The sequence below is a fragment of the Gadus chalcogrammus genome, chromosome 23, assembly GCF_026213295.1.
Source record: "Gadus chalcogrammus isolate NIFS_2021 chromosome 23, NIFS_Gcha_1.0, whole genome shotgun sequence".
In the NCBI taxonomy this organism is placed as follows: domain Eukaryota; kingdom Metazoa; phylum Chordata; class Actinopteri; order Gadiformes; family Gadidae; genus Gadus; species Gadus chalcogrammus.
The window spans coordinates 774123-786054 of NC_079434.1; the positions used below are offsets into that span (position 1 = coordinate 774123).

Genomic DNA, 11932 nt, shown 5'->3' on the forward strand with positions numbered 1-11932 from the left:
TGCATGCTGTCCCTGGGCATAATCGAGGAGGTCACGGACCCCACGGATTGGTGTGCCCCGATGGTACCTGTCGAAAAGAAGAACAACGAAGTAAGAGTGTGCGTAGACCTAAAACGCCTGAACAAGGCAGTAAAGCGTGAGAGGTACATTTGCCAACGCTTGAAGACATCGCTCGAAAGCTGGCTGGTGCGAAGATATTCTCCACTCTCAACGCTTCATGCGGATTTTGGCAAATCCCATTGGAGGAGAATAGCCGCAAGCTGACAACGTTCAGTTGTTGACAGGTTCTGTTTCCGTAAACTCCCATTCGGGATAACGTCAGCCCCAGAAATTTTTCAAAGACAGATGTCCACTCTGCTTAAGGACCTCAAGGGGCTTGTCGTAGTGATGAATGACATTCTGGTGTATGGAGCCACGACCGAGGAGCATGACCGTAGTCTGAATGCAGTTTTGAGGAGTGTCAAAGACAGTGGACTGAAATTGAACAGGGCCAAATGCCACTTTGGCAAGTCAGAAATTCAGTACTTTGGACACCTCATCAGTGCGGATGGCCTGAGGCCGGACCCCAGCAAGGTGAAGGCAGTCACCCAAATGGCCAGTCCAACAAGTGTCGAGGAACTGCGTCAGGTCCTGGGCCTCATCAACTATTTTGGGAGATTTCTGCCTGATCTCTCCACCAAACTGCATCTGATCACTGATCTGCTGAAGAGGGAAAACGACTGGGTCTGGAATGAGGCACAGGAAAGAGCGTTTGAGACTGTCAAAGCCATGCTTGTGTCAGCCCCTGCTCTGGCATACTACGAAGCTAACAGGAAGACTGTCGTCAGTGCAGATGCGAGCAGCTACGGCTTAGGGGCTGCGTTAATGCAGGAACATGGCGGCGAGTGGAAGCCAGTGGCATTCTGTTCTCGTACACTGTCAGAGGCCGAGAAAAGGTACTCACAAATTGAAAAGGAGTGCCTGGCGTGTGTGTGGGCCTGCGAGAGGTTTGCACGCTACGTATAAGGTATGGACAGTTTTCACATGCACACAGATCACAAACCCCTTGTGCCGCTTAGCAATACCTACGACCTGGACAAAGCTCCTCCTAGGTGTCAGAGGCTTCTCATGCGCCTTCTTCATTTTAATGTGGTGGCCGAGCACATTCCAGGGAAACAGTTAGTCGTCACCGACACACTCTCCAGACAGCCCTTATCCGAGGTGAGTGATGGGGAGCTGGAGCACTAGGTACAGGCCTACGTGGAATCAGTCGTTGCCAATGCTCCAGTCTCATCACAAAGACTCAGCGATCCGCACAGCTACTCAACAGGACGGTGAGCTGCTGCAGATCATAGCCTTTATCAGAAATGGGTGGCCGCCTGTAGCAGGTCAATGAGCGCGGGGAGACCAGTTTCCTTCGTCCCTTTGTTGGGAACTTGTTTATTTTGTGAATCAAACATAAGACATGCTCCAAACTAAATCATAAGACTCGATCCATGTGCTTCCTGGTTCCGTTGGTGTTGAGCACAGTCTCTGGATCTCTCTCTCTCACAGGTTACACCTCTCTCAGGTAACAACTCTCCCAAGTGACATTCCTCTACTGCAACACACGCATTAGCAGTGAGATAACACAGAAAGTCTCAGCATGCAGATTCATGTTCGTGAGATGGGGGATACCACTTGAACTGGTGAATGACAACGGCCCACAGTTCACATCTGGGGAGTTCAAAGACTTTAGTGAGAAGTATGGTTTTTCCCATACTACAACTAGCCCTCACTAACCCCAGGCGAACGGTGCAGCAGAACGGGCTGTTCAGACGGCCAAGCACATCCTGAAGCAGCCCGATCCACATCTCGCTCTGTTGTGTTACAGAGCTACCCCTAGTGCAGCAACCGGTGTGAGCCCAGCTCAGCTCATGACTGGGAGACGCATCAGAACTACACTTCCTATGTTGGAAGAGAAGCTACAGCCTGCACCTGTTGACAGACAACAGGTTCAGGAAAAAGAGTGCAGGTGACTTCCAGAGGTCGTGAGGTCGGACTTCCTTACAGGTATAGGGACACTTAACTCTTAGGCCTGCTTTAATGCACTTATGATAACCTTCAAATTAAAGCAGGGATTGGTTATGTTATTAAGTTGAAATGTTATTGTGGAGATTTTGACTGTTTTCATACCGACATACAGTTGTTACAAGAAATGCACTTTGGAGTTACGAAATGGAATTGGACTGTATGGCTGTTGCCGAAGTCGGAAACCCATGGACTTCTTGGACTGTTTCAGAGCAATAGGGACAGCAACTATTGAGGGCAGCATAATCCCTACGTTGCTGTGGATGGCGGGCAGTCTACCCCAAAATCCTAGTTCTATGTGACCCTGTTATGGAAATTATGCCTGTTCTGTTTTGGGTAATGCATGAATATCTCAATGACTTAAAAGGGGAAAATGTAGTGATATATGAATGTATGGGCCACCGTAGTGCCATACCTGTGACGTCATATCCATGTGTCCGGAAATAAAGCAGTTCTATTAATGAAACCTACACGGTAGTCACAGTTAATGCCTCCCCACATCACAGTTCTTGACTAATTATGTTTGATTAACCTGTTGTTTGTAGTTTTCTTTATGAATATAACACTAACAGATGTAGTACTTGGGAATGGGATTGCGGGTGGTTTGCAACGGTTAGTGTGGCAGTCTGGTCACAAGGTGGCAGTATTGAGGGGGAAATAAGTCCACTGGAAACTTCGGGAGGAGCTTGCTTTGTTCAAGTTTGCTGAAATGTAAGTGTTGTAAGTCGATGTGTATATTGTTATGTGTGAAATGAGTAATTTAATGTTTACTTTATTGAATGACCTATTAATGTTTATAGTGGTGAAATGTGTATGTAACAGAAGTTATTTTACATTTCCTGTTTACAGTCATGCCACTGCCGTATTTTCTAAACTAGTTTTTAACTGTATTTTACTAATGTAGTGTTTTTGCGTATTTTTCTATATTAGATATTTTCTTGTATTTACTTTATTCATTTATTTTATAATTTCGAGCTGATTTAAATTGAAGTGCAACTGTTGAGCACAGTAAGCTAATAGTCTGTTTATTTAAGTGCAACTGTTGAGCACTGTAAGCTGTCTGTTAAAAAGAATATATAACACTGTCACAAGAATAATTGTGTTCTAAAATAAATTAATGCTACAAAACCCCCCATCTAATTCCACAGGCTACATTAAAATCTTTTTAATAAATGTAAGCCATTCATTTCTTTATGTCTTAAACTATGTGGCTTTACTAAAACATATTTTCAACCTCACTTTGCACTACAGCACTCACTGCATTTTCTGCAGGAAATGCATTTTCTAGGTAACAGTACAATTCATGTAACTTACTTTGTTTTTTCTTTAAATAAAGTCATTATCCATGTAGAGCGACCTCGACGGGACTTGAATCGAGACCAAGAGCTGATGATGATCTGGTCCAGGATATGATGGACACACTACTGAACCCAGGTCCAAGACCTCATCTCTCAGATCTCTCCCGCTGGGCCTCGGAGCTGGCTATGATCCAGTGCAGGTTATTATTTAAATCACTGAACCTGGGTCTCAAGGAAAACACAAGCCAGTACATTTTGAATTCAGTCATTGCTTTGTATCGAATTCTAATTCATATCGTTTGCATAAATAACATGTTATCAAAGGAGCCTTTAGGGATATCACTAACAATTTTTTTTTTCGAAACAACATTGCGTCATTTGCGTTGAAACCAAATGGAGGCAGACGAGAAGATGCTGCTCGGCCCCGTGAACGAAAAGTTAAAGTTTAAACTCCCAGACGGAACTGTAGATAGGAACAGCGTTACCTGCAATCTCTGTAGTATGGAATTTTCCTATCAACGGAGCTCATCAACCTTTTAATATCACCTCAACACAAAACATTTGGTAGCAAGCTCTCAGGAACGAGCTGCCCCTGAAGCTGGTGCTATCAGGCATCCACGTCAAGCCACACTCGACGGAGATGCATTGAATCTTGAGTGAGATGGAAATGTTATTAATTTGATCTTAAAATGCACCGTATGTTAATGAAATACATGTTTTAAATAAAAGAGGCATTGAACTTTAAAGTCTATTATGTCTATTATTCATTGAATCACTCACTGCCATAATTTAGGCCTACTTGAATTAAATTATTTTTAAATACTTTCTCGGAAAATGTAAGTACATTTACATTTACATTCAGGGCATTTAGCAGACGCTTTTATCCAAGGCGACTTACAATAAGTACATTGGTTACAAGTTTGCAATATATTTAAATTAATTAATCATAGAGCCTGTAATTAATTAGATTAATATTTTTAATTGCTTGACAGCCCTAATATAGACGTTTCTGATACATATATATCAACATTTCTGATACCCGTATGTCAACGCTTCTGATGTCTCTTATCAATGTTTCTGATACGCGTATATCAACGTTTCGGATACACGTATATCAATGTTTATAAAACCGTATATCAGGGTTTGTGTATATATATATATATATATATATATAATATAGAGGGTTAACTGAGGGTTAAATGACGGTAGGCAATACTCAACAATTGTATTAAATCAAGGGTATGTCATTATAATTCATGAGTGTTGTGTGTCAATGAAACATGTAAAGTGAGAACCAATGTAAAATATAGACGCGTTTGAATTGGGAGTCAAATTAAGGGATGGTCTTAAGGACGATGTTGGAGGGTTAGGATACCGAAGCTGCAGGCGGCCTCTTCACAGACTACCCTGGGTTGATACGTTTACTGGCCAAGTTTCTATCTCTTGTATACAAATTTAGATGAATTCATGGCAATGCATTGTGTTTCCAATGCATTTCAAGGGAGCATTTGATAATTCTTTATGAGTTCCTCCCTGAAAGGCCAGAGATTCCATGTATATGTCCTTGAGACCCTCGTTGACCTTAAAGAGACCCCAGTTCTATGGCTCACTTGTGAGTTTCTTCGACCCCTATGTCACCTACTCATTGCATCCCTTCATTTGGGCTACAGCTGCCTAATCAACCATTCTAATATAGTTAAATGCCGTCTTTCATATGAAAGACACAACCGCCAGTGGGCTGTGGCAACAATTCTAAAGTAGACCTTATGCTCAGATTTATATCAAAGAGGCCGACATCTCTATCTTATTCACAATTCATTCTAGGCTCCCATTAATGATGTTTCTCTACATCTTCCAAATACCTCTCAGGGAGGGATTACATCACTTCCGGTTGGAACATCCAAATTGATAATCTTGTATGTCCTTTATTAGGCCTTTCATATAAAGAAGCTCAAGCTCTATTCGCATGTGTAGACCCCTAGATCACCAACCAATTCCATCACTTCCTATTGTTTGTGTGCCTCCAACAAATCATTTTAGTAGATGTTAATGCCCACACACGCAAACACTCTATTTGACTCAATAATGTGGCTTATAATTAACTAATAATTTAAAATGATTCCACATTCCACATTTTGAAATGAAAGAAATTTTAATCTGGTTCCTTATTTCTTATCCCTATCAATATGCAGCTTGCCATGATCATTGCACTCAACAACAGAAATAGTACTCACGGGCCATGAATAATAACCTCTCTCCCATGAGGGTTTATTGCCTGGGCACCATTCAGGGAGGCGCTGTTCTGTCTGGCACTGAGGCACCTTAGAAGATGTGTCTTCCCCTAACCAGTTGAACCTAGTTTACAACCCCTAACCAGTGGAACCTAGATTATGACCCCTAACCAGTGGAATCTAGTTTACAACCCCTAACCAGTGGAACCTAGTTTACAACCCCTAACCAGTGGAACCTATTTTATGACCCCTAACCAGTGGAACCTAGTTTACAACCCTTAAGCAGTGGAGTCTAGTTTACAACCCTTATCCAGTGGAGCCTAGTTTACAACCCCTGACCAGTGGAACCTAGTTAACGACCCCTAACAAGTGGAACCTAGTTTACGACCCCTGACCACTCAAACCTACTTCAACCAGTAGGACCTAGTTTAACCAGTGGAACTGAGTTTAAGCAGTGGAAGCAGGTTTAACCAGTGGAACCTAATTCACTACAAAAAACAAACAATTGATGGCAGCATAGCTACCATCAAAGCTCATGGCAGCATAGCAGCATAGCTGCCATCAAAGCACACTCATTTTTATTGCAACGAGTGAGCTATGGTTTGGAGTAAAAGACAGCTAAATAATATTTATTTAAATTAGAAAATGACGTTCACTATTAAGGTGATATATCTACATCTAGATTTGAGTTAATTACACTTTACACAGAACTCATAAACTCGTAAGCAACATGAACTGTGCTTAAATTGCATACATTAATGTTCATGGAATGTATGTATCCTAGCGTCCCGCTCCATCACAGTAATCTAGAATCAATATGTTTGGGGGTTGTTCAGAATACTGTGTTCATATAATGTTGAATAATATAGGATATTGGCATGCATGTTAGAATGTTTTTCCACAAATCTCAAACAGAATATAGCCTACCCTGATTGTATTTCGACCAATAACCCAGAAGACCTGAGAGCAGTTTAAACCTCAACATTAGATGTATCTAGGCGTTGATGTCGACCGTATCTTTGGTTCAGAAAGTTTAAACCTGTGTTACATCTATCTTGGAATGTGGATTTTGACCGTATCTTTGTTTTAAGGAACGTTGAGATTCATATATATATATAATAAGACAATTGTTTTAATGTATAGATGGATTATATACATTTTATGAACACAAAGACAATACTTGTCCCTTGTCAATACTTGTGTATATCAGGAACATTGATTTTGGAGTTTATCTATGTGTAGTGTTTAGCTATATGTAGTGTTTAGTGTTTAGTTTGGCTCCAAGATAAAAAAAATCACAAGTACAATTCTCAGTATCATTCTAAATCAGTAACTGTAATCAGTACCTTGAAGTACATGGTATCTATACAGAATATATGAAGTGCCGTACACAAACCAAGAATTTGAGCCTTCTTCAGCTTTAGTCTCTTAACCAAAATAGACATTAGACAAATAAACATACTACCACCAAAATCACACAACAGGGTTAGGGTTAGCTAAGACATTGGAAAACGTACCCCTACCAAATCACTCAACAGGACACACATTTGTTCATAATTACAACATCACCACCGAATTCAGTATGTATTTTTTTTTCTCATTTATTATCAGAGGCTTTTGTTTTATATACAGACAAGTATTTGCAAAGTACTAAAATGTATTTAAACTCAAAGTACTAAAAAGTATTTAAACTCAAAGTACTAAAAAGTTATATATATATTATTCAGTAGTGGTATTCTTGTTGTAGCTGTTTGTCTGGATGGGTGCTGTTTTCTGTCTCTAGCTGGGTGGTGTACAGCCCACTTCACCTAGTCATCCCGTTTTCTGTCTCTAGCTGGGTGGTGTACAGCCCCCTTCACCCAGTCATCCCGTTTTCTGTCTCTAGCTGGGTGGTGTACAGCCCCTTCACCCAGTCATCCGCTGTTTTCTGTCTCTAGCTGGGTGGTGTACAGCACCCTACTTGACCCAGTTGCTCCTCCCTCTGTATACTCAACGGCTGTGGAACGGTCTATCGGCTATGTATATTCTTATTTTTTACCTTTTTTATTTTTTATTTATATCGACAACGTAGCTTTCATCGCTGCAAACCTGAAAATTTCCCTGTGACTTGTGACATTTTTATTCTTTTTGTTTTTTATTCAGTTTCTGTCAATTTTGATAACTAAGAGGAAAGTCAGTGTATGTGTGTGTGTGTGGTGGGCGGGACATAAGCAGATGAAAAACCCTCTACAACTCACATTAGATAAGAAATATGGTGAATATAGGGTCATACTCATGGTTATATGATGTCTGTATAATAATAAAATAATACCGTTAAATTAATAATAAATAATAATAATAATTATCCTAATGGTATTAGTATAATGTCTTTCTAATGTCTTTAACCAAACCACGGATCATGGTTGATGACAGAATAGAGAGAAGACAGAGGGCAGAGCAGAAGAGCACTTTAACATTATCACACCTAGCAATGATGTCCAGGACACTGACGTTGTTGTTAGCAATCATGAAATAACACACAAACAGACGTAACTGTTATAAACCTCTGACCAGACAAGTGGCTGTTTGTGATGAGTGTCAGGCCATTTCACAACCGTGTGTAAACAGGGAGCGGTGAAACCACATCCACACCACAAAGGAAATAAATATCATTTTCATTTCCACTTTCATAAATATGATACAGCAGTATTTGATGCCTGTTCACTTAGCTGATGTATTGCATTTATCACACAAGTAATAGTAACATTAATAATAATAATAATAATAATGAACAATGAAACCACATTTTGTTCTTTTTGCGGGTTCATCCTATTATTACAGAGATGGTTGTGTGTCCGTTTGTCTTGAGATGGCAAAGCAGCTTTTCATCTTCTTAGTACAGGATGGTTTGTGTGTCCGTTTGGGGATGTGGATCAGAAGCGGCAGAAAGGAAGCTCTGAGGAGACATGGTGTGATGGTCTTCAGACTCCTGATCCGCTCCCAGTGCTCCTTCTCACCAGTCAGCCCTGTGGGCGCCTCCCTCGGCCCGTGGGTTGGTGATGGCTACATCCCATTGTGCTAAACGTACACCATGGAGCTGTTAGGAAGCTATAATGTCACTTTGAAGTCGCTAAGCTCTCTGAGTAGAATATGATGGTGTCTTTATGCCTCTGCATGTGTGTATTTGTGTGTGGGGAGTGCGCTTGGGGTGACGAGGGGTGAGTCCATATAAAAAGCATGAATATCCATAAACTGATGGAACCTATCCACGGGTCAATCAGCCAATCAAAACAAAGAAAGTAGTAGCAGTAACCCCATGAAGCAACGGAAAGGCATTCTAGGGTGTTGGGGGAGGGGCATGGCATGTGTACCAGGCACACTCTCGGTCTATTGCTACTGAAATCAGCCCTTCAATACACAACTGCAACCCTGAAATCTGCTTGTGGAGCTAACTTCTGCCGTGTCTCTGGAGTCGACTCGCTAAGTGGGTGTCTATCCACTTAGAATTTCGTAGAAAGAGCAGAATAGGGTCCTGGCGCTGCCTGTAAAATTGTTCTTCTGCTTTGTTTTAAATTGTCAAGTAAAGCATTAGCAACTTTCCCTTGGTCGATCATCAAAAGATAGAGGAAGAGAGAAAGGGGGAGGGAGAGAGACATTGAAATCCAGACACAGACAGATATATAAATATATTTATAGAGAGAAGTTGTCTGACTTATTTGAGTTTATCGTTGGAACTATTTGAGTTTCAACCAGACTAAACAAAGGCTCTATAATACGCACACTTTGACACTGCTTCTTAATAAAAGGATATCACTATACTTTAACATTTTCTTATTCCAGTCTAATAACATATGTATTAACCAATGGGAAGAAACCACTCTCCGGACAGGTGAGTGTTAACCAATTGGAATTACCAAAGCTATGACAGATTTGATTACATCATTGGGGGATAAACCATTATGATAAAAAGATTGGTCTGTAAAGCATTGGTTGCCCAGGTGTTCAGGACTCCAATTACAATTTCTACACTGTTCTTGAACACAGTGCCAATGTATTAACTCAGCAGGCTATCAATGACTTGCCCGACAATAATACACAGATAAATACACTGGAACACATTAAAGTAAGGCGGTATCAAATCAGTATCAGTAAACCATTATTGCTAGACGTTTTGTTTTTTTGTTTCTCTGTGCAAAATAGATAAGGTGCCACCGCTTTCCATCTGTGATGCAGAACATCATGACACACAAAAACTAAAACAACAACTCATTCAATCAATAAAACAATCCATCAGCAACTCCTTCTTCAAAAAAGAAGCATTAATACATTTCTTGGGAATCTATGGTAAGAAAATAAGTTATTTCGCTCCAGAGTTGGAACATAGGAGAATTCAGATAAAGTTATTTTGGGACCAGCAATGGATATTCTTTAAAATCCAACCTGCTCTCCTAATGTCTTCATTGTTTATAAATATATGCTAAATTTGTAAACAGCCCAGGAACGGTCAGGACTGATACAGGTCTGGATTTGTCAGCCAGTATAAAAGGATGGTCACTACCGTCCCTAACGGCACTTGAAACAGACCATCGAATCATGACAATACAGCTGAAATCAACCACCTTCTGTTACATGTCCGTTTCCTTCCCTGGAAAGTACTCTATTATGTTTGTAAAAAAAAACACCTGACATTAATCGCCCCGGTTTGAATAATCATGGTGCCAAGTCATTTAAAAACCTTGTTTAATTGTCTTCATTTTAACAAGTGTATTTAAAAGGGTATTTCTGCCACATGTATTAAAAATGTGCATTCACTGCACTGAAGTGCACACATTAGCATTTCCTGATCTGCTTCAGCACACTGACACTTGAAAACATTATTCCTTCAATTATTTCTGGCTTTACTACAGATGTGATGGTTTTTCTAAACGTAGACTATTGATCCAACTCAGAAAAAAGAGAAAAAAGCACTTTAACAACCAGAAGTCAGCCCTGAATGAGTTTTTTCCAGCCTCATTCCTGCCAAATAAATTATGCATGGCCAGAGAAATCACATCAGTTCAGATTTCCTGACAGTGGATGATTTTTAGATTTCAGATCCACTTGCCATGCAAGTTCAGTATACATATACTGGCAAATTAATGCAGACCAAAGAATCAGAAGTTTTTTTCACTTATAGCCACAAGTAATGAGGGCAGGATGAGGCTGTTCTTCAGGTACATCTAACTAACCTGATCTCTATTGGACATATTCTCTGTATTTAAACAATTTTATCATAGCACCACATTCCACATCAAAGTGTTTTTTTATTGTGTGAAATGTGGCCCATTTTTAGTGACTTCTCAAGACAAGAAGTCTACTTCCCTCATCCTTTCTAGCGGTGTAGTATCTGAAGTACACCTCCACTCTGTTCCTTTTTGTGCATGGCTTTTGGGCCCTGTGGATGAGCCCCCCTTATACACAAGGGCAAACAGCTGTTAGAACTGAATTCATAGGTTGAATACAGTATACCAGGAGTGTTGACATCGTTTAAAATAGTTACTTGATGACAAATCATCCACGGCTTGAATGGGGAACCGTGCGGTATGAAGATGTAGGCTAGATAAAGCATCAGGAGATTCTTGGATGTGTTTCGTTTTGTGTTACTGGCGTCTGTTGTGGTGCTTTCTCAAGTAAAATACCTCCCAAAAAAGAAGACAACTAAAACAAAATCATTGCAATGTAGTCTTAGGTATCAGGCTCTAAACGGCTTGTTTTTTCTGTTTGTGGGTGACAGCCCAGGTAAACTAAACAAAAGTGCAAAATTCTTCAATAAAAGCAGGTGGACAGGGGAAGCGATCCCAGACGGTAAAGAATGTTTCTCTGCCCCTTCTGACGCGGCAACCTGGTTGTTAAGCGAGACGCCAGCCCAGTCTACCAGCATCATTTAATCGTTTTGCTCAACTTACTCTAAAAAACATAAGAAAATTTAATAATCGCAACAATATTAAAGGACTTTTAACATCGATAAAGTTTACTTTTGGCCTTTTCTGTTGTATTCCCATTAGTCCCTCAATGCCTGGTCAGAAAGTGGTCCAAGTGTTCCCACCCACAGTCTATTAAAGCCAAGATGCTTCATAAATATTGATGACTATTGGGTGGACTATTAGGCCCTCCCTGTCTAATGAATGATAGATAGATCAGTTGAGTGTTTTGCCCCTGAGGTCAAAATATCGGGGACTCTTCGAACCGTCTAGGCTCCCGTTGTCATGACAATGCAGGAAGTTCACAGGTATCCCAGTGGTCGCTGTTTCAATGCTGTTTCATTTGTTTCAATGCTCCTGGACCTCAATGTGAATCTCCTGACAACAACCGGCAGGGAGGACTTTAGGACCTCAA

The 11932-nt window shown here is 40.6% G+C and overlaps 1 protein-coding gene across 1 annotated transcript in view; it reads right to left on the reverse strand.

The window, feature by feature from the left end:
• Window positions 1–4541: 4541 nt before the first annotated feature.
• Window positions 4542–11932, reverse strand: part of LOC130377585 (sodium channel protein type 5 subunit alpha-like) — a 193935-nt gene continuing 186544 nt past the window's right edge. The window contains exon 15 of the mRNA XM_056584743.1: window positions 4542–11932. This exon is cut by the window's right edge and continues 1593 nt beyond it. The gene's annotated coding sequence lies outside the window, so the exon portion shown is untranslated.